At 44.7% G+C, this 25,874-nt stretch overlaps 1 protein-coding gene across 2 annotated transcripts in view; it reads right to left on the bottom strand.

Annotated features, from left to right (window-relative positions):
* The window catches only part of Nmd3 (NMD3 ribosome export adaptor), a 96,559-nt gene that overhangs the window by 25,447 nt on the left and 45,238 nt on the right, over window positions 1-25,874 (bottom strand). The window contains exon 19 of one of the 2 annotated variants that reach the window (XR_007592739.1): window positions 20,418-25,570. The exons of the other annotated variant lie outside the window; for it this stretch is intronic. The gene's annotated coding sequence lies outside the window, so the exon portion shown is untranslated. Of the gene's footprint in view, window positions 1-20,417; window positions 25,571-25,874 lie in introns of those variants that run through there. 2 annotated transcript variants of the gene reach the window in all.

Raw genomic sequence — 25,874 nt, 5'->3', positions numbered from 1 at the left:
ACTTCCCTGAGTATCCAGCTAGAGATGAGCCCACAGCTCAGCTGCATCAAATAGTTCATCTCTGTATGTTTTAAAATACTTTTTATGTTACATCTTTTGTGCGTGTGTATGTGTGTGTACACATTCATGTGTCTTCCTCGGTGTTTTCGTTCACTTGATACAAACCTAGACTTACCTGAGAAGAGGGAGCCTCAGCCATCAAATGTGTCCATCAGATTGGCCTGCGGCAAGTCTGTCAAGGTCTGCTTGATTAATGACTGACGTGGGAGAACCCAGCCCACTGTAGGCGGCGCCACCCCTGGGCAAATAGGCCTGGCTGGTATAAGAAAGCTATCTGAGAAAACCAGGGATAGCGAGCCAGTGAGCGGCCTTCCTTCAGTTCCAGCCTTGATTTCCCTTGACGACGCATGGTAACCTGTAAGTCAAAGACAGCCATTCCTCCCCAAGTGGCTTGTGGTCAGAATGTGTTATCACAGCAACAGAAACCAAGCTAAGACGACTCACTTACTCTCCATATAATTTTTCAAGATAAGGTATCTCTGAACCTGGAGCTTGCCCATTTGGCTAGATGGGTTGGCCCGCAAGCCCTAGGGATCCATCAGTATCCATCTCTCTAGCCCTGGAAGTACACACCGTGGTGGTGTGAATGAAAACGGCCCCAGAGGTGCAGATATTTGAATACCTGGTCCCTAAAGATACATCTGTGAGAGAAGGATTGGGCACTGTGGCCTTGTTGAAGGTGTTGAAGGTGAGGGTGGGCTTTGAGGTTTCAAAAGCCTACGCCATTCCCCCGTGTTTCTCTCTTGCTCGGCCTCCTACTTGTGCATAAGGGCAGAAGCTCTCAGCGCTGCTCCAGCACCATGCCTGCCTGCTACTGTACTCTCTGCCAGGGTGGTCATGTATTCACCCTCTGGAACTGGAAGTCCCCAGTAAATTCTTTCTTCTGTAACAAGTGCTTTGTCTCAACAATCAAAAGGGAACAAAGACACAGATATATATTACTATCTGGGTTGGCTGTTTCTAAGAGTACTGGTGATCTGGGTTTGATCCTCATGTTTGAGCCGCAAGCAGATTACTAATGAAGCCATCTCCCTGGCTTGTGGTCTCTATCCCTTTATTTTAACTTAATTTCTATTTTCAGATTCCATGATACTGGACAAATAGAAAAACAACCATGGGCTTTGCTGCTTTGCCCTTTCATCCAGTCTGTGGTGCTGTGGTGTTATAATTTCAGAAAAAAAAAAAAAAAAAAAAAAAAAAAAAGGTGTCAGCTAAATAGCTCCCAAGATACCCATCAACTCAGGTAGAGGCCCCTAGAACTTGAGGGACTGTCCACTGCTCATGTAATCTATGTGGCTGTTTCTGTACACCCAGCCCAGCATCCTTTCAACCTGATGTCTGCCACTTTGCCAAAGCCCTACCCAGAAATGTAGCACAGCATAGCACAGCAGTTAAGAGACACAGAGGCAGTCTGTTTGGTCTGAATTCTAGTTCTGCCTATGAGATCAGAAAACTCTGTGGCCTGCTTATGGCTTACTTTCTTCAGTTGTGAGCTAGAAATAGAGCATATAGTTCAAGGGGCTTGTGTGCAGAAATATACATGGTATTTAAAACCACGTCTGAACTCAACAGTTTCATGTTGCTGTCACCAAACCCTCCATGAAGGGAGTCTCTTTGTTCATGGCACTCAAAGCCGGGGTGTTGAAAGAGTCAGGGAGTGTTTTCTCTCCATCCTGAGACCTGGGGCTCTGTTCTTACGTCCCCTTCTTCTAGCTCTGGGCACTGTCTCTGATTGCAAAAGAGTCGTTTCTCTCGGGTTTCTGGCTAACATGTTATTGGTGTGCTTTCTGGCCAATATCCCATCATCAGTGCTCCCAAGGCCAGGAAGATGTGCAGCCCATTTCTGCTTTTCCTCCCAAGCGAATGGCTTCATGTAAAACAAACAAGCAAGCAAACAAATCACTTTATCTGCTTGAATGGACAGAAGGGAGGAAACACAGAAGAAAAGCAAACTTTGGGGTGGGGGGAATCTCAAAATACAGGCTGGGGAGAAGGCTCGGTGAATTAAGTAGTTGTTGCACAATAAGGGCCTGGATTTGGATGAAGTGTAAAGTGTAGATCAGCCTACATATAATCCTAGCACTGGGAGACAGAGACAGGAGAATTCCAACAGCTCACTGGTCAGCCAGAGTAGCCAGTAAACTCCAGGTTGAGTAAGAGATCCCTGCCTCAAACATGAGGGGGAGAGTAACTGAGGAAGACTCATGTCAACTTCTGGCGTACACACGCGCGCACGCGCACACACACGCACACAAACACTACACGCAAAAATCTCAAGACATTATCCCATCCCCCCCCCCCCGAGCTTCACCTCATTATTAGAATTTTAAGTTTCCAGGTTAGCATGAAGGAGTGTGATACTTCTACAAAATTATGAAGATTTTTCCCTCCTTCATAATATGAAAAGCAACTCGCCTCTGCTTGTATGTCAGCTGACTCTAATTAACCTGTGACTAATGACCCTGTCATCATATTGGCCATGTTAGCCAGAGTTTTCTCCTGGCTCCCTTAGAAAGGATGGCCATGTCCTATCCATGGGGTCCTATCCATGAGACATTTGCCTGCATTCATAAGGACTCAGCTATTATTGTTCCTATCTGTGATATATTTGCCTTTGATAAGGGCTCTGCTGCTGTCCTGTAGCACAGTCCGCGTCCGGACACACCACACCCACTTTCTGAACACAGTGGAACAAGCAAGTCTTGGAAGTGCTTCGGACTAAAGCAGGTCTACAAACCTGCCACTCTCCACCCCTCCGTTCCCTCCCAGCAATCAGCAGCTTCCTTCCTATTCATTAGCTAAAGCCTTCAGGGTTTCTTAGCCAAAGCCACACATGGGAAGATCCATTTGCCCACATCCAATTACAGCACCTCTCTCCACCTCCAGGAGGACCCTCCTCAGCCTTCACCTTCCTATAAAAAAGCCATAAAATCTGAACACAAAATCAACAGGGCTTCTAGGACAGCGACACTGAAGCCCAGCACTTGGTCCAAATGTTTAAGGAAACTGGCTCAACATTCTATTTAAGTGAGACACATTTTCTTGTTCTTAGTTTGCTCAGTCATGACTGAGATTAGATCATCATCTACCTTACCCTGTGCTACCCAGGGAGGAAGATGGGGAGCTCCTGCTAGCAAAGATGTCCATCCCTCTGTCTAAATATTGCTCAGGTCCCAATATTACATCACTCACGACATAGCGTGATATAATGCTGGGACGAAAGCCCTGGGTAAAGTGCTAAAATCTACTCTCTAAACCAAGGCCTGATTACTGTTTTCCCTTGGATGAGTCAGTGACACTTGACTATATCCACTTTCTAGGCTCCTCCCCCAAACCCCCCTCCCTCTCAGAAAAAAACAATTAGCTTTGTTTTGTTTTGTTTTTGAAGTTTGTTTTATCATGTAATCTGGGCTGGTCTACAAACCAGCCCAGATTACATGTAGTCGGTGATGCTCTTGAATTTCTCATCTTCCTGCCTCCTCCTCCCCGGTGCTGGGCTCACACACATGTACCACTGCTCTCTTTTACATAGCATGATGGATTGAAGCCAGGGCTTCATGCATGTGAGGCAAGCCCTCTGCCAAAGGAGCTACATCCCTAGCCCACGGTGCCTTTTTAAAACTTCACACTAGCTGGAGGGAGCGCTGAGGAGCTAAGAAGGGCTCAACAGTTTAGGGCACTGGCTGCTCTTCCAGAGGACCCGGGTTCAATTCCCAGCACCAACATGGCAGCTCACATCTGTTTATAACTCCAGTTCTAGGGAATCTGACATCCTCACACAGACATACATGCAGGCAAAACACCAACAAACATAAAATAAAAATAATTTTTAAAAAAGAAAAAAATGATTTCACACTAAAGCAATAAGATTGGAGTGAAAAATATTTCAACTACCTTTTTATAGCAAACACAATTTGCCCACAGCTTTCCCAGTTGTGTGGGTTGTGAGCTGCTCAAGGGTGCTTAGCCAAAAAGCAACACAAACAACGAAACTTCCAGAACAAGGGTGGCTTTGGCCGTTGCCTGACTGCAGCCTCTGGAGACACCGGGAGTGAGACTGACCACCGTTTCCTCAATCGTCGTGACATCCAGATGCAGCAGCAGTGTGACCAACACCCTGATTTGCCTGCCACAAAGAAGGTTCATGAAACGTGGCGCCTTTCGAAAAGCCGCCCAGGCTTTCGTGGCCCAGCTTTCCTCACACAGCTTCCACAGAGGAACCACAGAGGTTTGCTGATGGTCAGGGGAAATGGAAACAGGGCAACAGACTTATCTGAAAGCCACCCTGGAGGTGAAGCTCAAGGGGTTTCAGAGAAAAAGAAGAGGAGAAAGGATAGGGAATTTTTGGATGAAAATGTGAAATCAATGATTACCGCCAAACCTCTCCGGGCCAATAAGATCTCAGGGGCTGGCAGCAGATAGGGCAGGCTTCAAAGGGCGAGAAGCTGTTGTCCCTTGTGGGAAAATGTCATAACTTAGGGTGATACAAACAAAACTCATATAGAGTTGGTGAGGTCATCCTGAAGAACCTGAAGATGAAGGTATCAGAAACTCCCAGACTCAGGAAGAAAGAACAATGACAACATAGGAAATGTGCGGCGAACTCCCTGACCAGCAGGAAAGAACAGCCACCAGACGAGGATTCTTCTCAAATCACACTTTATTGGAGCCTCTTGGTTGAAGGGAGAACTTTGGTACCGAGTGAGGGGCCAAACAGGATTCAGAACTCGACTCGCGGAGCGGCGACGTCGGTGAGTCTCCCAAGTATGATGATTGCTGAGGTTGCACCTAAGGTATTTTGCTTGATCTTTGTGGCCCTCGTCATTGTCGTTTTTCTGTGCTGCTTTTGGTTGCGCAGGGAAGGGAGGAGGGCACTGCAAGCACACCAGGACAGCCTATCAGAGTCTGATTTAAAAGGGGGGGACTTAGGCAGGTCTAGACCGAAAAGAATAAAGATAAAAAAGGATAGTAAAAAGGAAAAGGATAAAAAGATAAAGGGTATACCTAAAAAAGAAACTCAAGAGAAACCTCAATGGGAAGAATAGGATTTTAGAATGGGTGCTTCAACATCACACCTGATTTTTTCTGGTTCTTAACGAGCTGTTACGGAGCGCTTTTGGAAAGGTTTTTTGCTGAGAATGACACAATTGCTTCTTGGTTTGCCATCTCTGGCAATCTTAATGTGTCATCCTGGGATAAACTTGGTAGAGAGCTGAATTTTGCTACTAAACAAGGTACACTAAGGAAGGGAGGTATGTTCATTTGGTTTGAGTTACCAAGGCCTCCAGAGTTTGCAGTGGAGTGTGAGCAGCTGCGGCTCCAAGGCCAAGGAGCTCTAGGCAGCTCCACAGCCAAGCAGCACCGAGGGTCTGCAAAGCTGCAAACACCGGGACTTGCCTCAGGACATAGAAATTTATGGAGATGGATAAAGCTTGAAAAGACTATAGAGTAAAGCATTTTTGTTTTCAGCCTTACCAGAAAAAAAGCTGGCTGTTTGGCTTTCTGGGCCTTCCTGCCAGGGAAAACTCTGACTCTTTCAAGCAGGCAGTCTGGACTCTGGAGCTATGGATACATTGTTGCAGCTTGCTTCCTGGCAAGAAAACGCCATAGGAGCTTTTGACTGTTGTTTATGGACACAGCATTACAACTTACTTGCTGACAAATACCTTAAAACACCATAGAGTTATGACAAAAAACTTCTCCATATTCCTTAGCAAATTATTTGAATGCTGAGGAAGGAGCAATAGCTGCTAAAAGATATTTGCTTATTTGTACAGCCCGCTCTTGGGTGGGAGTATTGTTTCAGCTTGTGGTCTTTTCTGGCTGCCAGGTATGGCTTCAGGGTGGTCTGCTGAGACTCAGGCCTCTCAGTAAATTTATCAAGGGCCAGAGTTACAAGTGAAAAAAGATACATTTGGCTTGTTTTCAGAATTTAAAACAGTAGCCTGTCTGATACAAAAGGGCAGGATAAAAGCTAATGATCAATGTTTCTTATACTAAATAATAGATTCATTGATAATTTTAAGATTGATCCCTGGACAATTGTGTTTGCTCAATTCAAAGGCAAAAACAATAATCTTTCCCCAGATGATCATTGCTACAATTCACATAACTGTATTTTCCTAATGTTATAGCAAAAAATCCCTTAAAGGATTTTATGCTAAAATTTTACAAATGGCTCTTCCAATGGAAGAACTGCATATATGGCTAATAAAAGATTATGGAGCAACTGGTGAAATAAAAATTGTGGAACGTAACAAGGCTCCTTGAAAGCAACTCATGAAAGTGGCAAACAGATCTTGATACAAATGAATCTGGCATGATAACACCAAGCTGACCTTTGCTAGGGCAAGGTGGAAAAGCCCTTGCAAATGTATTATGAAAAAACCCGACCTATGTATATTTGGGGTCGAGGATATGTTTATGCTTTTTTTACAGAAAGAAAAGATCTGGACCTGATGATGTCATGGCTACGGACATCCCACAGAGGAGTTCCAGAGGCAACTGGAGAGGTCCTTGGTCCGGACTTCCCTGCCCCCAAAGAGAGAAGTGCCTCATTGCGTCCTGAGCTGCCTGACCAGAACTGTTAAAGTCCATCATAAAAATGATTCGGTCACTCTTCAGGATGCTGATCCTGCTGATCCTGTGGAAGATGATCCCAAGCCGAGAGGAGCAGAGATGGGGATTCTGTCAGCCTACCCTAAGCCCATTCCTGAAATTGGTCAGAGGACTTTGATGCCACCCTGGAGGAACTCAGATGCGCATCAACTCAACATGTGTAGATCTAAGCCTGGAAGAGGGACTGCAGTCCTGGATCTCCTCTGCCTTCTCCCTGTTTAAGGATTGGGTGGGGATGGGGATGTTATTTTTTTTGCATGCTGCATAGGAGGGTGCGTGCTGTGCCTATGGTTAATATGCTGCCCCTGAGCTCAGACATCTCGAGATAAGGTTACGGTTCTACGAGCGTTAGCCTCTTTGGAGAATTGTGATTCACCCCATGTATGGTTATCTGTCCTAAAAGGCCAGTAGGTTTGTTCCTTGCATAGCCTTTGCACTCTCAGGGAGAAATTCTCCATTGCACTGAGGAAGGTATGCATTTTTACTCTGAGTACTGCCTTTGCACCTCCCAGGAGTTTATTCCATTGCACGGGAGGAGTACCAGGAGTTTTAGGCCTCCTTTGATCGATCCTCGCATCATGAGGTGAGGACCTGAACGGGAGTAAGACCTTCTCACTGGCCTACAGAGAAAAACAAAAAGGGGGAACGGGTTTCGGCACCAGTTGCGGCGAACTCCCTGACCAGCAGGAAAGAACAGCCACCAGACAAGGATTCTTCTCAAATCACACTTTATTGGAGCCTCTTGGTTGAAGGGAGAGCAGAAAGCAAGGGGCCCAGAGCTAGGAGCTGTAGCTGCTTATATAGGGAGTCTGCCTAGCAACCTTTGATACTTTAACTGCTTCTCTGGAGACCCACCGGCCAGAAAGAAAACAAACCTCCTTGTCAATTACAGACCACAAGGAAGTTCCCCTGCCGGTCAGGGGGAATGTGGGCAGCTAGATCACAACAACTCATCCTGTTTTCTGGTGGAAGAACTGCAACCTTTATTATGGTATCAAGCGAGGCTGGGGCCAAATGCCATCTTGTAATGGCAGCCACTCAAAGCGGCTCCCAGCAGAAATGGAGAGAGGCTGAGTCTCTAGGAGGGACCTACAGACCAGCTGAACCCAGAGAACAGGGCAAGTGACACCCAAAGGCAGGATGGCCAAGTGCCCAGAGCCCCAAAGGCTGCTGGACTGGGGAGCATCACCATGGAGCTAGGAAACAGTCAGAGACAGCTGAGTGTCTGTTCCCTCTGCCACCCTGAGGTCAGGTGAGCTCCCCAGGACGCTTGCAGAGAGGAGAAGAGAAATAAATCTAAATATGCTCTAAGGAACAGAAGACAAAGGAGAGGAACCTAAAAAACAAGGCAGAACATATTCTAACCACGAAAGCCTCCAACCACGAAAATCTACAGAAGGTTGAGCAGGCAAAAAAGGATATTCATCAGAGAAATAAATGACCTTGAGACTAGGAAAAATACAGGAGTGAAGCCAGTTTAATAAAATAGTAAATGCCTTTATCCGAGTTGGCATTTAAGATAGTCTCTGAGTGGGGAGTGGTGCTGCACACTCTAATCCCTGTACTGGGGAAGATAATGCAGGAGGGTTGCTATGGCTTTGAGCCTAACTTGAGCTGCACAGTAAGAACCTGTCTCAAAATACCATTAAAATAATAATAAAAAAGAGGTGTAAAGGATATTCTAGGTAGAGGAAACCCTTGTTACAAAAAAGTTGGAATTATGGGAAGTCTACTAATTAATTGGCAAATTTAAAGACTGGTTCCTTCTCTCTCAGCTACTATTAGAATAATCAGGTCAGTTATATGTGGAGAAAAAAAAATTTTTCTTCTATATCCTGTGGCTGGTTGGTTTTACAGACACCACCAGCTTCAAGGGGAGACCACCATTTACCGCCCATCAAAATGGTTCCACTCCTGTTTGTTTTGACTCCTGTAGTCTACCTTCCTCAGGACATGGTCTCACTAACTTTCTCAAGCCAAAAGCTTCTGTCTGTCTAGTTGCCCTCTCATCCAACCATAACCCTGATGATTCTGCCTCCAAAACATCCTAAATCCATCCCTTCTGCCACTCACCTTTGCCCTATCCTGAGTTCTATCCTTCTGGCCTGGCCAGGAGTCAGTGGTCCCATAGCCAGCCTCCATTTCTGCTCTAATCTTTCTACATGCCATTCCATATCATATTCAACAAATAACGTTTTAAAATACAAACCAGATCTTTCAACTCCTCCCTTTAAGCCCCCAACAGACTCAGAGATCTTCCCCCCATCCTCAGGACCATCAGTGTAATTTAGTTGACCACTCTTTCGCTACGTGTGAGACCTGCCTGCTGTCTTCCTGACCCATGGCTTTGACAGTCGGCCTGCTTGAGATGGCCTTCCCGCAAATCTTAACATAGTTGTTTCCTTTCCATAAACCCCTTCCCTCCCAGCTGGTTTCCTTCCCTGGTTTTCTTTCCTTCGTTTATCTCTTTGATGAAACAGCAGTCCATCTGTTGTCTTTCTATTACCCAGTGCCACCTACACGTGTGTACTTAGGTAACATCCCTGACAGCAGACACATGTACTCACTCAGAACAACACCCGGCGCCAGGCCAAAGGACCAGACACACAACCACCAGATAAATAAATGAACACCACGGAACCCACTTGTTTCCCGAAAGGAACACTTTCTCCCAGCCTCAGTTTCCTCACATGTGAAACGAGGCCACGGCATAAGCGATCTCCAGGGTTCCTTTTGGTCTGTAACCAAATAAGCCCTCTAATAGCTGGCTGGGTCAGGGAATCATTTCCACACAGGTACTGAAGGGCTATGTGACCTTCTCCTCAAGTGTCAATTAGTGTCCGCAAAGGGTGAAACTTCATTAGTCACACAGTAGAACCTTGCCAATAAAGGAACTCAGAATAAAGGAAAAGCGGCATTGAATAATGCCATTACCATGACCCCTGACCTTACTCGGTTTGGGGGTTTTCATAGGCACTCATGTATTTATTTATGTAGTTCTGTGTGGTTTTATCTCCTGTGTACAGTTGTGCTTTTTGTTACCACCACAAAGCAGTTGAAACTATCAGCTAAACAATGTGAGGCTTCTTTGGACTCAGGGGCTCAGCCCCTGCCTAGTTGGACCTGCTGTTTTGGACCCTGTGGAAAGAGCATGCGTGAATAAAGGAATATGGGCCTTTCAGGTCTCCCTGCGGTTGGAAGCCTCCTTTAGAGTTTGCCACTTCAAGTGTCTACTACCCTTCAATAGTGGCACATTAGGGACTAAACCCTTGAAACGAGGGGCATTCAAGATCCACACAGTAGCACCACATGTATATTTATGTTCCCATCGGCACAATCACGCTGCTGTACCACAGGGGAACCTCCATGTGGTGTCTTTCTGTATTTGCACTCTCCTTGATTGCCTCTGCCTCTTGGGACCCATCAATGGCTCCATTTTCATTTCAGGAACACCACGTAGTTGAATTAAACAACATATCACCTCTCAAGATGTTTCCCCCCACAGTATAATGCCCTGGAGGTCTTCCCGGGCTGTCATGTATGTCAAGAACTCATTCCTTTTTACTGCTGAATAGTAGTTTGTGGTATCGACGTGCCGGAGTTCTGCCTTTTCTGGTTTGGGGCTAAAACAGCGAAGCTGATTTCAATATCCGTTTTCATGTGTTTGTGAGAGCCTGTTTTTATTTTTCTGGAAGAAATGCTGAGGTATAAAACTGTTGCCTCTCTGGGAAGTACAAACCAAGTTACATAAGAACTTTCCTGTCTCCCTAAAGTGGCTATGCTCCTACTTTCCCAGGACCTGAGCAATCCAGTTTCTCTGCATTCTCCCAGGCGTTTGGTATCACCATCACCACAGTAGCTCATCCGATGGTGAAGTAAACTCGTAGCGTGACTTTAATTAGCACGTTCTTAATGGCCGCTAATAAGCATCTTTTATGTGCTTCTTTGCCATCTGTAGTCCTCTCTGGTGAAATAGGCTTCCATGCCTTTTGCCCATTTTCGAATTGAGCAGCCTAATTTTTTTTACTGTTGACTTTGAAAGGTCTTTGTCAATTGTGTAGTTTACAAATGCTTGCTCTGAGGCTGGTCTTTCATGTTCTTAAGGTCTACATAGCACAGGTTTGAAGTTTGATGCAAACCCACTTGTCATCTTTGTTATGAATGACATCATTGGTGTCATTTCTGAAAACTTCAGAGCCCTGAGTGCAAACAAGCCTGCCCTCCTCCCACCCCACCCGAAGATGTTTTTCTTCCATTCATGAGGACGGTGGGAATGGGGAAAGAAGAGAATGACTTGAGGGAGTTGCTTCTCTCCTATCACATGGGTCCTAGGAATCAAACTTGGGTCCTCATACTTGGCAGCAAGTGCCTTTACCCACTGAGCCATCTTTCCATCCCTTAAAAGATTTTACAGGTTTACCTGGAAGTCCATGATCCATTTTTGATGACTTGAGATTTCGGGGTCAAATCGTGAGAGGTTGGCTCAATCAAGCACTTGACTATGGGTGCTTTTGCTCCAAGGCAGCTGTTGGAAACGATGCTTTTCTGCCACTGAACAACTTTGCCCCTTTGTCTGATGTCAGGTGGGCAGTTATACTGGCACTGTTGAAGCAGACACTCCAACAGGCACGTGTGCACGTACGTTTACAGTAGCCAAAAGGTGAGAATAGCCAAAATGTCCAACAACAAACCAATAACCAAACAAACTGTTTTATGCATGCAATTGAGTGTTTCGTTTTGTCTATCAAGATATGTTATTTAAGTGTACATTTTATTGCCGGAGAAAAGCAGGTCCAGGGTACCCATCTGTGTGTTTTTATCTTTCTTCACAGTCTATGGCATCAGCTGACATCATCTGCAAAATGAAACTAAACTGATGGGTTGGGAACATACCATTTTCCCATTTGTCTAGGTCTCTGAGACACTCATCTAATCTATGCCTCACGATTCAGTGCTTTACAGCAGTTCCCCGGTTCAGATCCACCAATGGAGCCATGCTTCGCTGACATAGGGAGAAGCTGGACACTCACTCTGGAACAAGCCTCATAGTTAGGGATGCAGCCTTCGCCTCTCTTGAGAGCATCAGCCAGAACACTCCTGTGCACTCCCAGGAGGCATGGGAAGGAAGAGGTGAAATGACGCAATGCCACTTGACCACAGAAGGAAGAAAGTACTGATCCGGCAGTCTAGGTTGAATCAAAGGTGACAGGCTGTACACTTCCACTTAGAGGGACTATCCATGAGAGATGGCTCCGTGGAGGCAGAACTAAGATTGGTGGTCAAGCGGGGCCAGAAGCAGCCTCCAGATTTCCTTTTGGATGACGAGAATTTAAAACTGGAACAGTTTACGGCACCGTGAAAGCAATGAGTGCCACTGAATTGTTCAATCTGAGTGAATTTGACTTTTTTTTAAAAAAAAATCATTTGAATGAATTTGCACAGAGAAACAAGGCCTTGTCCTTCCACTCTAACACTGACTGTGGGACAGTAAGAGAAAATGTCAAATGCCTGCTTAGAGCCCCCCTCCAGTGGCCTCAGAACACAGCCCCAGAGCCGGTGTCGATATGAGGTCCTCGGCTTGCAGCTTCCTCTGCCTCCTTCTCAGCCCCCAATCCAGGTCTCCATCACTGCAGCAAACAACAGCCCCACCGCAGCCCTTTGCGTGGCGCATCTCACACGTGCTGTTGACTCGTCTTCCTTTCGCATAAGACTAAAGGCAAAGACTGTGTCAGGGATAGAGTAGATGCTCCAGATGCTTTTCAAAGAAACACAATTATTAATTCTTTATTCTCTAAGAGATTTGTTGAACTTTTATTTTACGCCACCAGATCCTGCGCTCGGTGTCTCAGATTGAAGGCCCAGCAATCACTCTATAAGGCAAAGTCTCTGCCCTCTTGGAGCTTATAATGATCGTGTGTGTGTGTGTGTGTGTGTGTGTGTGTGTGTTTTCAAGTGGTACTAAAGGATGCAAAGAAAATAAAAGCAAATCAATGAATGAATGAACTCAGAGCTCAAAATCAAGTAGCTCAGCCCACGCTGCAGGAGAAGCCCGCTGAGCTGCTACAAAGTCACACACTGGTGACTCAGGCCCGTGATCCGAGATACTCAAAAGGCTGAAGCAGGAAGATCATGGGTTCAAGGCTTGCTAGGGCTACAAAGTAAATGTAAGTTCCTCCTGGGAAACATAGTAAGACCAGGTTTCAAAATTAAAAATAAGCCAAGAGTTGTGAGTGTAGTTCAGTGGTAGTGTGCTTATTGTCCACCAAGTCCCAGGTACACACACATATACACTACACACACACACACACACATACACTACACAGATTTACTTATAACACATAATCCATATAAGGGTTTATAGACCCATTTCAAGTGCTTCTAGTGCCAGCTAGTGCTGCATGTCTGGGACACAGCAAGGTCAGAAAAAGAAATCCATCCTTGTGGAGTGTGCCTGCCAGTGTTAGCATGGGAATACATACTATGTCAGAGGGTCAATAGGCAACCTGTGGGAGAATAAAACGAGAGGGGAGAGTTGTTCATGCTGTAACTCCTCAAGAAAGAATTAGCAAATAAAGGACCATTCTCCCACCTCCCTGGCCATTCCTAGAAGACGCTGATTTCCTCCATCAGTGCAGCAAGATGAAGCTCCCTGAGAAGGTTGGTCTAGAAGACCATGTGGTTATCCTATAAGATTTTAGGAGCTGATTTCAACTCCATCTTTCAGGGGAGTGGAATGCTGAGCATCCCAGAGAACCGCTGCAGTGTTCTGGCCAAGGACCCGAAGTCAGCTCTGAAGGATGAGCAGGAACAAGCATTTCATGAGTCGCCCGCTCACATACACAACCTTGCATGCTCCCAGGCATCTGCCCCAAAAGATATCTTTCTCTTTAGCCAAGATTGGGTCAGTCAATAAATGAACAGCACTGGAAAATAAGAAGCGAGTAAATATTTGAGCAGGGAGGCAAAGGACGTGGGGGAGACGCGTGCACAGCAAACAGCCCTGAGGGTGCAGGAGGAAGCTCCTGAGGCAGGCAGGACTTCTGATGGGAAACCCACTCCCAAGATGCAGCAGCACACCTGATCAAAAGCAGGGCTGTGCTATGCTGTGGCTGAGAGATCAGAGAAACAGGAATCCTTGACCAGCCTGCTTGGGCTCAAACAGTAGCTTTTTCTAGAACCAAGGCAGATAGCTTCTTAGTTCTCAAGTGCTATGTACTCTGCATTTTCTTTTAAAGTATATTTCTGGCTAGGCGTGGTGGCCCGGACTTGCAATCCCAGCACTCAGGAGGCAGAGGCCTGCAAATCTGTGAGTTCAAGGCCAACCTGGTCTACACAGTGAGCTCCAGGTCAGCCAGAATTATGTAATAAGAGTCTGTCTGAAAATAAAGTATATTACTATTAATTCATCTCTCCCTGGTCCTAGAAAAATATGAGGGAGTTGTCCAAGACTACAAACCACAATCATATTAAAATAAATAAATAAATAAATAAATAAATAAATAAATAAATAAATAAGAGGGGCTGGAGAGATACACAGCAGTTAAGAGCACTGGACGGTCTTCTAGAAGACATGGCTTCAATTCTAGCACCCATGGGGCAGCTCACAACGGTCTGTAATTTCAGTTCCAGAGGACCTGGTACCCCCTCTGGCCTCTGAGGTTACAACCAGACACTCATGTGGTACACAGACATAGACACAGGCAAAATACCCATACACATAAAATAAAGTTTAAGAAATGAGTCTTTGAATATCCAATGACCAACACGAAGTCAAGATCTGGCATCACTGTCCACAACACAAAGTTCATCACGTTGAAAGGAACCAGCTGCTCAAGACAAACCCAAGTGCTGTGCACCCTGAGGATCAGAAGAGCATTTTCCCCTGAAAGCGAAGAGGCAGCCGGCAGCAGGATGAGCAATGCCAGCCATGTCTTCATCAGGTGAGATGGCAGCAGACCCTGGAGCCAAACTGCTTCCACACCTTACACAACCCGTCTGGCCTCTCTTTCTTCTTCTGTGGGAAATGAGCAACCCTGGAGGGTTTTATAAGACAATGGGGGACCTTTCTTTTCTCACGGTGTCTGGCCTGCAGGAGGACACTGCACACACAGGTGCTGATTGCTGTCGTTGGCCTGCTTCTCGGCATGCCAGGCACCTCCTGCCTCGGAGCTCTGTATTTACCATCCCCTCTCCTTTCTCACCGCACCATGGTTTTCCTACAGGACATTTAAAACCAAAATGCTTTGGGGCTGGGGTGATGGATGGGTCAGTACTAGAGTCCTGATCTAGCATATACGAAGCTCTCAGTTCAGTCCTTAGTACTGGCAAAAAGATCTAAGTACGATAGGCAGCCAACCTCCCCGCCCTGACTCACTTTTCTCTATAGCACTTCTCGTACCCCAAGAACCAAGTGTTCTACTTTCTTCGTCGAACAAGGCCCAGACCTGAGTAGGCCCCCAGAACTTAGGGTAACTAAGACTCCATGATGCAAGTACCATTCAGGCCATAAAACTCAGCACACAGACAGCACCATGTGCCAAGAGAAAACAAAGACCTAGTCTATAGAGTCCACAGTAAGGAGAAAATCTCTAAACGTACTAATCTTTTTTTGGCTTCTGAAGTTCCACTTCTGGCTAACTGTTCTTGTTAACTGAAGCATGTCAACCCACGGGGTGGGTTTTGTGCTTAAGTTCACCCCGAGAAAGGCTCAGAGCTACACGGGGATCCTAAACACCCAATGTAGAAGTAGCCTAGCAAATAAAAGACTTTTTATGGGCTTACACCCACGTCCGAGTGGCCTTCTCTGGTGACTACCCCACATTGTCTGCCTTCCTCCATTACGACTGATATTTCTGTCTTATCTACTCCTCTATTTCTCACAGCTAAAACAGCAGGACAGAGTGGAAGCATCACGGACGAGTGAGTGAATTAGGTAGTCAATCAACAAACTCGCTACTCTGGAGCTGATTACAGGGTCCCTTCACATACTTACAGGAACCAGTCACTCAAAAGATGATCCAGCCAATTTTTCAACCTTTAGAAACAACTCCAAGAAACTTTGGGAGACTCAAGAGAGTGTGGTGGTGACAAAAGAAATTACGTCGATTTCTGGCGATAGATACCATTTTACTGTCTTCCGGCGAGCTGAAAATCAGTAATTAACCGTCACTTCCTGCAAGGGCGTGGCTAGAAGAATTATTCAGACTGCAGAGGAGTCATTATCAGAATCAAAACACTGCCGTCAATTATGCCAATTAATGTTCTTAAATTTAAGTTTTCATCTGTGTTTGTGCTTGTGTGTGTCTCTGGCTTCCTGGAACTCACTATATAGACCAGGCTGGCCTCCAACTCAGAGATCCACCTGTCTGAAATTCCTGAGTGCTGGAGTTAAAGGCATATGCCACCATGGTAGGTTTAAATGTATCATTTTGGTTTTTAAATAAATACAGAAAAGCAAGAAGATTGTGTGTGTTCATGAAGAGCTGCCAATTCTCTAAGCAGCTGGTCTGAGTAGATCACAGATTTGGTTTGCAGCTGTCACGACACCAGACAAGGGCAGGGCAGCAGGTCCCTGGCACCGTATGTACTATGCACCTTGGAGACACTCAGAATGCCAGGCTCCCTAGTGAGAGATGCAGGCACTCAGAAAGGTGCGTGTTCCGGAGAGGTAGGGCTCCTGTTTATTAACGAGAGGTACATGCCCACACAGGCCACTGCTGAGAGGTCGTCTTTTCAGCCAGGGAGAGGCAATCTAGCAGGACAGAAAACAGGTTCCAGAAGGGGCATCAAAGGCAGCAGAGTGAGTCAGACTGCAGGTGGAGCTGAGAAACTCACCCAGTCAGTCCCAAGGCCGACCCGTGGGATGAAAGGTGCACCTCCCGGATGGGGCAGCCATTTGTGCCTACCCCTCCCTCGCCAAAGAGCAGGGTCTGAGGAGCTGTGCACTTTCCCATGTGCAAGTATTCAAGCCTGGAATATTTCCCCAAGAAATACAATAAATACGATTTTCAAGATGTTCAGAGGAGAAAATGTAATTATGAAGCTGTACTCAACTAAACAGTCCAGCACTGTGTCACTGTCACCTCTGTGTGAACTGTGGCCAGAACCCAGGGGTCACTGCGGGTTTTGTGTATTTGTGTACAATGCGTCGCTGGCTGAGAATCAGCAGGGATTTTTGAACTCTGCTCCTGCAAAGCCCCCAAGGCCTTCACACCCTTTTAGCTCCCACTGACTCAACCCTTCAACACAGAAGCCGCCATTCTAGTTTTCTACTTCCTATTTAAATTCAAGTTCACCCTCCTCTGCTCTTTTTTTTGTTTTGTTTTGTTTTGTTTTTCGAGACAGGGTTTCGCTGTGGTGTTGGAGCCTGTCCTGGAACTAGCTCTTGTAGACCAGGCTGGTCTCGAACTCACAGAGATCCGCCTGCCTCTGCCTCCCGAGTGCTGGGATTAAAGGCGTGCGCCAATCTCTCATAGCTAGGCTAAGGGTTTTGGTTCTATTGTTTGTTTGTTTGGGGTGGGGGGCCAGTATCCACAGAAACAGACACCATTGTGTCTTTAATTAGCAAGCTGAACAACTCACAAAGAGTTCTAAGATGGCCATGACGGCACAGCATACAATTCCAGCACACAGGAATCTGAGGCAGGAGGATTACCAGTTAGAGGCCAGTGTGGCTCCATAGTAAAACCCCATCTCAGTCTAGATCCCACCATCCCTCATGTGTGTCTGCCTCCCTTCTCTCTGTTCCTCTCCCTCATCTATCCAAGCTTCTGCTCCACCCCTACAACTATAAACTCTATCCCTGTCTGAGCTTTGGAAACTGCCTCTCATCCCCACTGGATTAGAAATGAACATAGCTTTATTATGATCCCCCTTCACCCTTGGTCTACCCATGCTGGGCACTTACTCCAGATCCAGCCAGTACCCCGGTACCCACGCTGACATTAGGTAGGTACGCAAGGCCACTGCTGGGCTCATCACAGTTCCAAGCCATCAGGAGAGAGAGCTAGACGCACTATGGTCGTGTTGGGTGTCAGCAGCAGGCACTGGAGCTCTCTGCTGGAGCCCAGCAACAGCACCTGGCAGACAAGCATGGATGAAGGTTCCAGCTCAGCTCACTATCACCTGAGGTGACATTTTGTTTGATCAGGGACAGCGAAATGAACTGAGAATAGAAAAGTGGAGAGGGCTGTAAGCTCCCTGAAGGTAAGAAACGTGTGTCTGATTCATGCTTCATACTTCGGGCATACTAATGTCTTGACAGGTGGCCCTTGAAATGCTTGTTGAAAAAGTGACCTCTGAGGGAAGTTAAATGAATAAGCTCATTATTCTACTCAGAATGGAAAGCTTGCAAACATGGGGACAGGAGGACAGGATACACGGGGACTGAGGAGAGAGTTCAGTCCATAAAGTGCTTGCCACTCAAGCACAAGTACCTGCGTTCCATCCACAGAACCAAAAATTTAAAAAGTCAGGCATGGTGATACTTACTTGTAATCCCAGTGCTAGACGGACAGACCCTTGGGGCTTGCTGGCCGGCCAATTTAGCCTATTTGGCAAGCTCCAGGTCAATGAGACCCTGTCTCAAAAAACAAGATGGTACCTGAAAGCTAACTTCTGTCCTCTACACACATACCACAGAGAGAGAGAGAGAGAGAGAGAGAGAGAGAGAGAGAGAGAGAGAGAGAAGAAAAGCAGCTTTTATTCTTGATAAGCATACATATTGTTTGAGCACATAGGCAGACACATTTAGATGCTTGTGGGTTATTTGATCAGCAATATGTATAAAAGCTATGACACACAGACAACAGAGTAATTTATTCTATTGAGAACCTATAGAAAAAAACCTGACAGTTGATCTGGGACTTTAAACAGGCAGTGTTTCAAAAACTGACCTCATTACCAGGACTGAGGGGGCCAGCCCTAGATTCAGCGAAAGAGCCTAGATTCAGCTCAGTATGATACAATTGCTCACTGCAATCTTCTATCACAAAAGGTCCAAAATCCACCAGAGAAAAGCCCCAGCAGAAGCCAACGGAAGCAAGTAGTCCAGGGTCTGCAAATGACACATAGCTCAGCCGAAATTTACCTCCTTATTCTCGGGGCTCTTCCAGGGATTCCCACACTGTTGAGTGAACGCTGGGGACCTAGTCTAGCTTTGAGATTTAGAATCCTGAGGAGTCTGGAACATCAGGGAGGGCCCAGAATTCCCTGAGGCTCTTGAGTGACAAGAGTCTCCTGCAGTATTTCCCAGTTCTGTAGGTGACCAGAGAACAAAGGTTCTATGGATACTCAGGCTGGTCTGCACACACTGGTGGTAGACATAAACCAGGGGATTGATTCTCTGACCTGCAGAGAATCTAAGCAATCTACAAATTAACAGACTGAGAAAAGTCCTTATGAGAATCTATGTATGACCAGGAAGACGTTATGGGGACATCAGCAGCGAGTGTCCACCAGTCCCCAGCTACTCTAAGCACTCACACTGTACGTCGAGACAGAGCATGTGCCACCCTTCCCCACCAGGTGCTTCAGCTGGAGCTCTGCTTTGTTCAAATCCCACCTACTCTCCACTAGTCCATCTACAATAGGAAAGAATAGTAGAGACTATTCTTTAGTCCAACTTTGAAAATACGGGTAGGCCCCCATGTTGATGGGTAATGAACTTATACTATACTCAAAGACAAATGAAAACCCAGCAAATAGCTTAACAAAACTTGGCAGCTTTCATCAAATAAAAATGTTCTATTAGGCCGGGTGGTGGTGGCGCACGCCTTTAACCCAGCACTCGGGAGGCAGAGGCAGGCGGATCTCTGTGAGTTCGAGGCCAGCCTGGTCTACAAGAGCTAGTTCCGGGACAGGCACCAAAAAGCTACGGAGAAACCCTGTCTCGAAAATCCAAAAATATAAAAATTAAATAAATAAATAAATAAAAATGTTCTATTAGGAAACAAATTTAGCTAGGGGAGAATTCTCTCCCAGATGTACCGAAGCATCCTTGCAGTAAGCTGCTGTTCCTCACACCTTAATTACTACCCTGAAAAAAAATCAAATAAACTCTATATCAGCATAACTTCCAAAAGAAGCAACGACAGCTTAGTTAGATCATTTCATCTGCATTATCACTGTGAAGGAGAAAGCTACGCATGTAAGCTAAGCGGCACGGCCATGCTCTATCAGTCACTCAAATGCCAGCAGCAGTGCTGACAGCGGTGAGCAATTTTGGGTAAAGATCCAAGCAAAATAAAAGTCTTTACTTGATTTACATAATCATTGCATTCCTAAGATACTCAGTGTCTATATAAAATCTCAATTACTCCGTACTTAAACGTAAACAGACTTAGAAAGCAATCTTAATTATATACTGCCACAAGATCGTCAAGATGAGCTAAAATGGGGGGGGGGGCAGGGAACAACAGTTGCTTTTATGAGCCTCTTATGGGGATTATATGCCACCCAGCATCTACCTGTGGTTTCCAGGCCAAACACTGTGACAGCTCCCATAAAAATGTTCCTCAGGGAACAGTGCTAGTCTTTTGGGAGCTACTGCTTAGGGCTTCAGAATGCCTTTAATATGATAAAGTAAGCTGAACAGAGGCAAAGACAAAACTACCTTTTCTTTCTTTAGGCCCAATTCAAAGCAGCTTCTTGGAGGACTACTGCTTCACTGAGCACACTTGGAAAATGTGGGGATAATTTTTGAAAGTGTAGTCAACAATGAAATTATACAGAGTACCAACTGCAGGCAAACAGCAGATTTATTTGGAGATTTATTTCCCATAAGTGCCTGTCTCAGTGCACCGGTAATAAAGACGACGAACTAGTTAGGAGGGTGTGGGAGTTGGTGGGAAACCTTTCTAGGGCAATCACACAGACAGCCAGGCTCCAAGGCATTTTGACTATTATTTGGCATCCAGGAGGTTGAAGGTTATGATCCTTAAACATTTTTCATAATGAACTTATCTTTTCAAGACCCGTCTTTATGATCCTTTCCCATGATGAAAGAGGCCTTATAGGTCAGTCTAGTAAATAAGGTAAGCAATACTGATCATCATCAATTCCACATATGAAATTAAGCAATAAAATGTACATTTCTAATTTTTCTATGAACCTGTAGGATTTATATGCATTGAAACACAAAGTTAAATGGGAAAACCTACACATTAAATTTATTCTTCCAAGCCTAGCTTTAAATCATAACCCATAAGTCACTAAGAAAAAAAAAATCTAAAACGCCTCACAGTTCAAACCTCAGCCTAGCAAACTGATTATGTCCTGATCCCCACCTCAGAGAGACACAGTGAGTGCTGCTACCACAGCAAAGTCTCCACCCCACCTCCAGAGCCTCAGCTGCTGTTTCCTGAAGACTGGGCTCAGGCCTTTCAGTATTAGTCAGGCATTAGTGCCACCTGGTGGACATTTGAACTAACCCTACAACTACTGCCTAATCACTTAAAACATCACTTAAAAACAAAAGGTAGGAAAACATTTCCATTGTTTGGAAACATACTGCATTATCGTAGCTTCAGACACTTAGTTTCAGAAGACCAAAAGATGTCAAAGACAGAATCTAACTTGAGGAGACATCAGCTGGTGGGCTCTGGTATCTCAGTATTAACTTTAAAAATTAACTGCTCAGAAATAAGAGCAACAAACCTGCTATGGGCTGAATATATGTTCCCCAAATTTACATGATAAAATCTAATCCTAATGTTAATGATTACATGAGGCCTTAGGGAAGTAAATAGACAGTGAGAGTAGCACCCTTACCAAGGGGATAGTACTCCAAGGAGGTGACACAGAGAGGGTTGCTCTGTACCTGTAAGGACTCAGGGTTTTTGCAAAACTAAAAGGACTTCCCCAGAGCCTGACCATAATGGAACCCTAAATTTGACTCTCTAGCCTCCAGAAGCATCAAGGTTATAGAGTTGATGTAGCCCAGTCTATAATATTCTTCATAGTGCTTTTCACTACGATAAGAAAACAGTTTTTAAAAAAAAAGACAAAAGGAACTACAGGCAACTGAGTAAAACTGAGAGCCGGAGACATGGTATTCCCCAGGGAAAACACACCAAGCCACCCTGAAAACATACATACAGGTAACATTATATGGACAGAGCCGGCTGTACTTAGGAATAATACAGTAACAATTAACAGAAAACAAAGTTATGTATTTGAAGGAGAGTAGGGAGAGTATATGAGAAGGTTTGGAGAGGAAAGGCAAGGGAGAAATGTTCTATCTCAAAAAAAGAAAGAAGAAAGGCTGCAAAGATTTGAAATAGCCATTTAATCCAGGAAGACACACAAATTAACTAGCACATGAAAAGATATTATGAAAATGCCTATAAAAATCACAAAAAGAGGGCTGGAGATACAGCTCAATGCTGGACTACTTGCCTAAAGTACACAGGCCTGGATCAGATATACACTCAAAAAAAAAAAAAAAGTCACAAAAGATACCACCAATCATCTGCCATGTTAAAAACACTGACAAGTATCAGGGTAATGAAGTTCTCATCCACTGCTGGTCTGAGATCTCAATGGCGCAGCCACTTTGGTAAAGCTTGGCAGACTTTGATAAACATACATTCACTATACACTGTAACAATCCCATTCTTACTTGCTATTGTTTTTGTTTTTTTCCTAGTGCTTGGAATCAAAGCCAGGTCCTCACACATGCTAACCAAGTATTCTACCACTGAACCAAATTCCCCTTACTCCCAACTCCTAGTTCTTTATTAAGGCAAAATGAAAAAATAAACAACAACCACCAAAAAAAAAACCCTGAAATGTTCATAGCAGTTCATTTAAGAATCTAAAGCTAAAACCAAATGTGCCTCGACAAAGGAATAGATAAATATACATCCATACAGTGCAATAGCAGAAATAAAAGGAAATTCTGGACATAAATAACTTGAGAAACTAAAATGAATATATACACACAGACACACACACTGTGTGATGTCACTCATTTACCTTAAGAGAAACAAACTAAGTTCAGATTAGATATTATCGAGGGAATACAGGTACGGTTTAGAAACAGAGTGAGGGGACTTTTAGCGCATGCGTGCATGAGTATGCGTGTGTGTGTGTGTATGCTGACTTTGTATGTACTTTGATTGTGATTACATAATCTACATGTAATGAGCATGGAAGCAGATTCCTCTGAATGAATAAATAAAGGGGAATCTGTAGTGTAGCTAGAGCAGGAAATTTATAGAATAAGAATGAATGTAACTTGGTGTAATGTAAAAGCATTTCTTCTTGTGTGGGGTATGGAAAATTACTAAGGTGAAATATTGGGAGAGCATTTGCCCGTTTGAAGGCTGCCACACCCATTTGGCCCTGCCAGATGTGGGGGGCTGCACCCAGAAACCGTGGTAACGAAATAATCTTGCCACACAAGAGGTTCCCCCACCCTTCTGTGGCCAGTCGATACTGATAACCTAGGACACCTGGTTATCAGAAGGATCAAACGAGGGGCAATTTTGAACTGGCATAAAAGAGGTGGCTGAAGCAGGGTGGTTATCTCACTTCTCACAATGGCTCTGGCACCAGGCCTCCGTGGAAAGAGAGATCCTCCTAGCCTGCTTCCCGAAAAGCAGCAATATTGAATGCCTTGCCTAAACATTTAATGCTCTGTCTCCCGAGCACAGAGCTTTGTCTCCCGAAAACAGACATTTAACACCTTGCATCCCGAAAGCAAATCCTCATTCCATGAGAGTGGACATTGAAGGTCTGTCTCCCGAGAACAGACTAGATACTCTGCCTTTCAGAATGCTTTGCCATCCCGAAAGCAAAGCTTCGTCTTTTGAGCAGACAGAACGCTTTGCCATCCCGAGAGCAAAGCTTCATCTTCAAGAGTAGAGAACTAAAAGCCTTGTCTCCCGGGACTCGGTCACCCGAAAGCAGAGTCCAAGGCACTACCAGATACCAGCCTGGAACATCAGGACCTTATCTCCCAAGTGCAGACTACGGGGTCAAGAGTCGATCTTCGCTACCCAGCCCCCAGTGCGGACAAGAGCCCAGCCTGAAGAAATTCAAAAAGCCCTTTTTAAGCCAGGGAATATCAGGTCGTATGATGCTATTTCATGTGTGTATGAGATGTTAAGAGAAGTGCATAGATGGGTTAATACATATGTTAATGTGTGAAATGTTAAGAGATATTTTATGGATAATTGATCAGATTAGGAAATAATGGATAAGCTAAGGTTAAGGGGTGTTTTATAGATAATTAATGGATAAGTTGTATTAAGGTTATAGATAATTAATGGATAAGTTGTATTAAGGTTATAGATAAGTAATGGCTAAGTTGTATTAAGGTTAAGAAGTGTTTTATGAATAAGTGATAAGTTAGATTAAGGTTATGAATTGGTTTTATGTATTAGGTTTAGTAGGATTGATAATTGTGATATTGAATTGCCTGTGTGTTGCCCATTATCAATCCCCCATGCCTACTGAGATTGTAACCCCCATTGATGTATTGGATATTGAAGTTGCTAGTAAAGAATCATCATAAAATCAATTCTCTTGCTTGCTCTGGTCACTCATCGCTCTCTGGGGAGAAGGGCACAGAGTCCTCATAGATACTACTCGAAAAGAACCTGGAGCTGAAGTCCCCCAGCTCGTAACACTACATATATAAAACTTCAGAACTACACATCAAAGAGTGATTCTGTCTACATGTAGAAAATGAACTTTTAAAGAACAAGTAAAATTTTTACCTTAATAAAGAACTGTAAGTTGGGAGTAATGGGAACCTGTGGTTATAGCTCGGTGGTAGATTGTACACAATTAAATCATACTAGATTCAAAGAGGAGAAAAAAAATATAGTCTACAAAGACATATGTATTTTTAAAAAAGGAATAAAGAAATACATGGAATGAGAGCTCATTCTCAGAACAGGAAGCCAAAAAAACAATGCCAGGTTTGGGAGCATCTGGACTCACGGGCAGCACATGCATGCTAGGATAATGCACCAGGTTTGGGAGCATCTGGACTCACGGGCCGCACATGTATGCTAGGATAACACACCAGGTTTGACATCCCTTTCGAGCAACCCCCAAAATGACATAACCTAAATCTAGGCACAGGAAAAGAAAAAGAAAAAAAATAACCTGCAGTTATTCTACAAATAACTGCCGTGTACCCTTTAAATAAAACATACTCTTAAGGACTGGTCCAGCTCAGAGAGGCATGAGATGCTAATGTAACACAGACTCTTACATGGACACTTCTGCAAAGGACTTTACTGAGACAAATGGCAAGACCTCAGCATTCTACCGATTGGGTAAAAGTTTAGAATTTTATTAATTTATGAATGACACACTAATTATTATTAAATAATTTCTTGCTTTTAGAGTGAAAAATCATCTCTGACAGGCGTGTCCAACCTTTAAACACATGACACAATGTTGGGCCACACAGCTATCCTGGGTCACACATAGCACCTGAGTGCTGGCTGGGCATGCCGAACGCTAAAAAAAGCATCACCCTTCTCTTTTTTTGGTGGGGCGGAGGGTGGTGGTAGAGAGGTGTAGAGGTGCTGGGCATTCAACCCAGGGTTTGACCATGCTAAGCCAGCACTCTCTCCAAGGCCAGCCATTCTCTGAAATGGTGGAATTAAAAACTAGTGAGAAGGAAAGGAAAGAGAAAGCCAGCAAGATAAATGTTTCACTTGCCAAATCTGGGTTAAGGTTAACCATGAAATCTCTAAACTATTCTCGTACCTTTCTGTAAGTCTGAAATTATGGGTAAATGTTATTTTTAAAAATATCTTTGGGCTAGAAGTAACAGAACTAGAAAGCTAGGTAAAAGCAACAAGAACAACAACTGAATACCAAGCAATCGAAGGATAGAAGTCAACATGAATAAATTGATTAAAATTAAGACCTTTGATGTGGGAGTGTCGTATATCAATCTGTTGATTTCATTGGCTAATTAAAGAAACTGCTTGGCTGGCCTCATAGGTTAAAGCATTGGTGGGAGGCGTAAACAGAATAGAATTCTGGGTGGAAGAGGAAGTGAGGTCAGACTCTGCTCTGCTCCCGGAGACTCGACAGCTCTGCTCTGGAGCAGAGACACCATGATGGACGGAGGCTAGACTCTTCCCGGTAAGCGCACCTTGGGGTGCTTACATACATTATTAGAAATGGGCTAGTCCAGGTGCGAGAATTAGCCTGTAAGGGTTAGAGTT

The sequence above is a fragment of the Alexandromys fortis genome, unplaced genomic scaffold (assembly GCF_014885135.2).
Source record: "Alexandromys fortis isolate MF-2015 unplaced genomic scaffold, M_Fortis_MF-2015_v1.1 scaffold_53, whole genome shotgun sequence".
NCBI lineage: Eukaryota > Metazoa > Chordata > Mammalia > Rodentia > Cricetidae > Alexandromys > Alexandromys fortis.
This window is presented reverse-complemented; position numbering and strand designations above follow the sequence as displayed.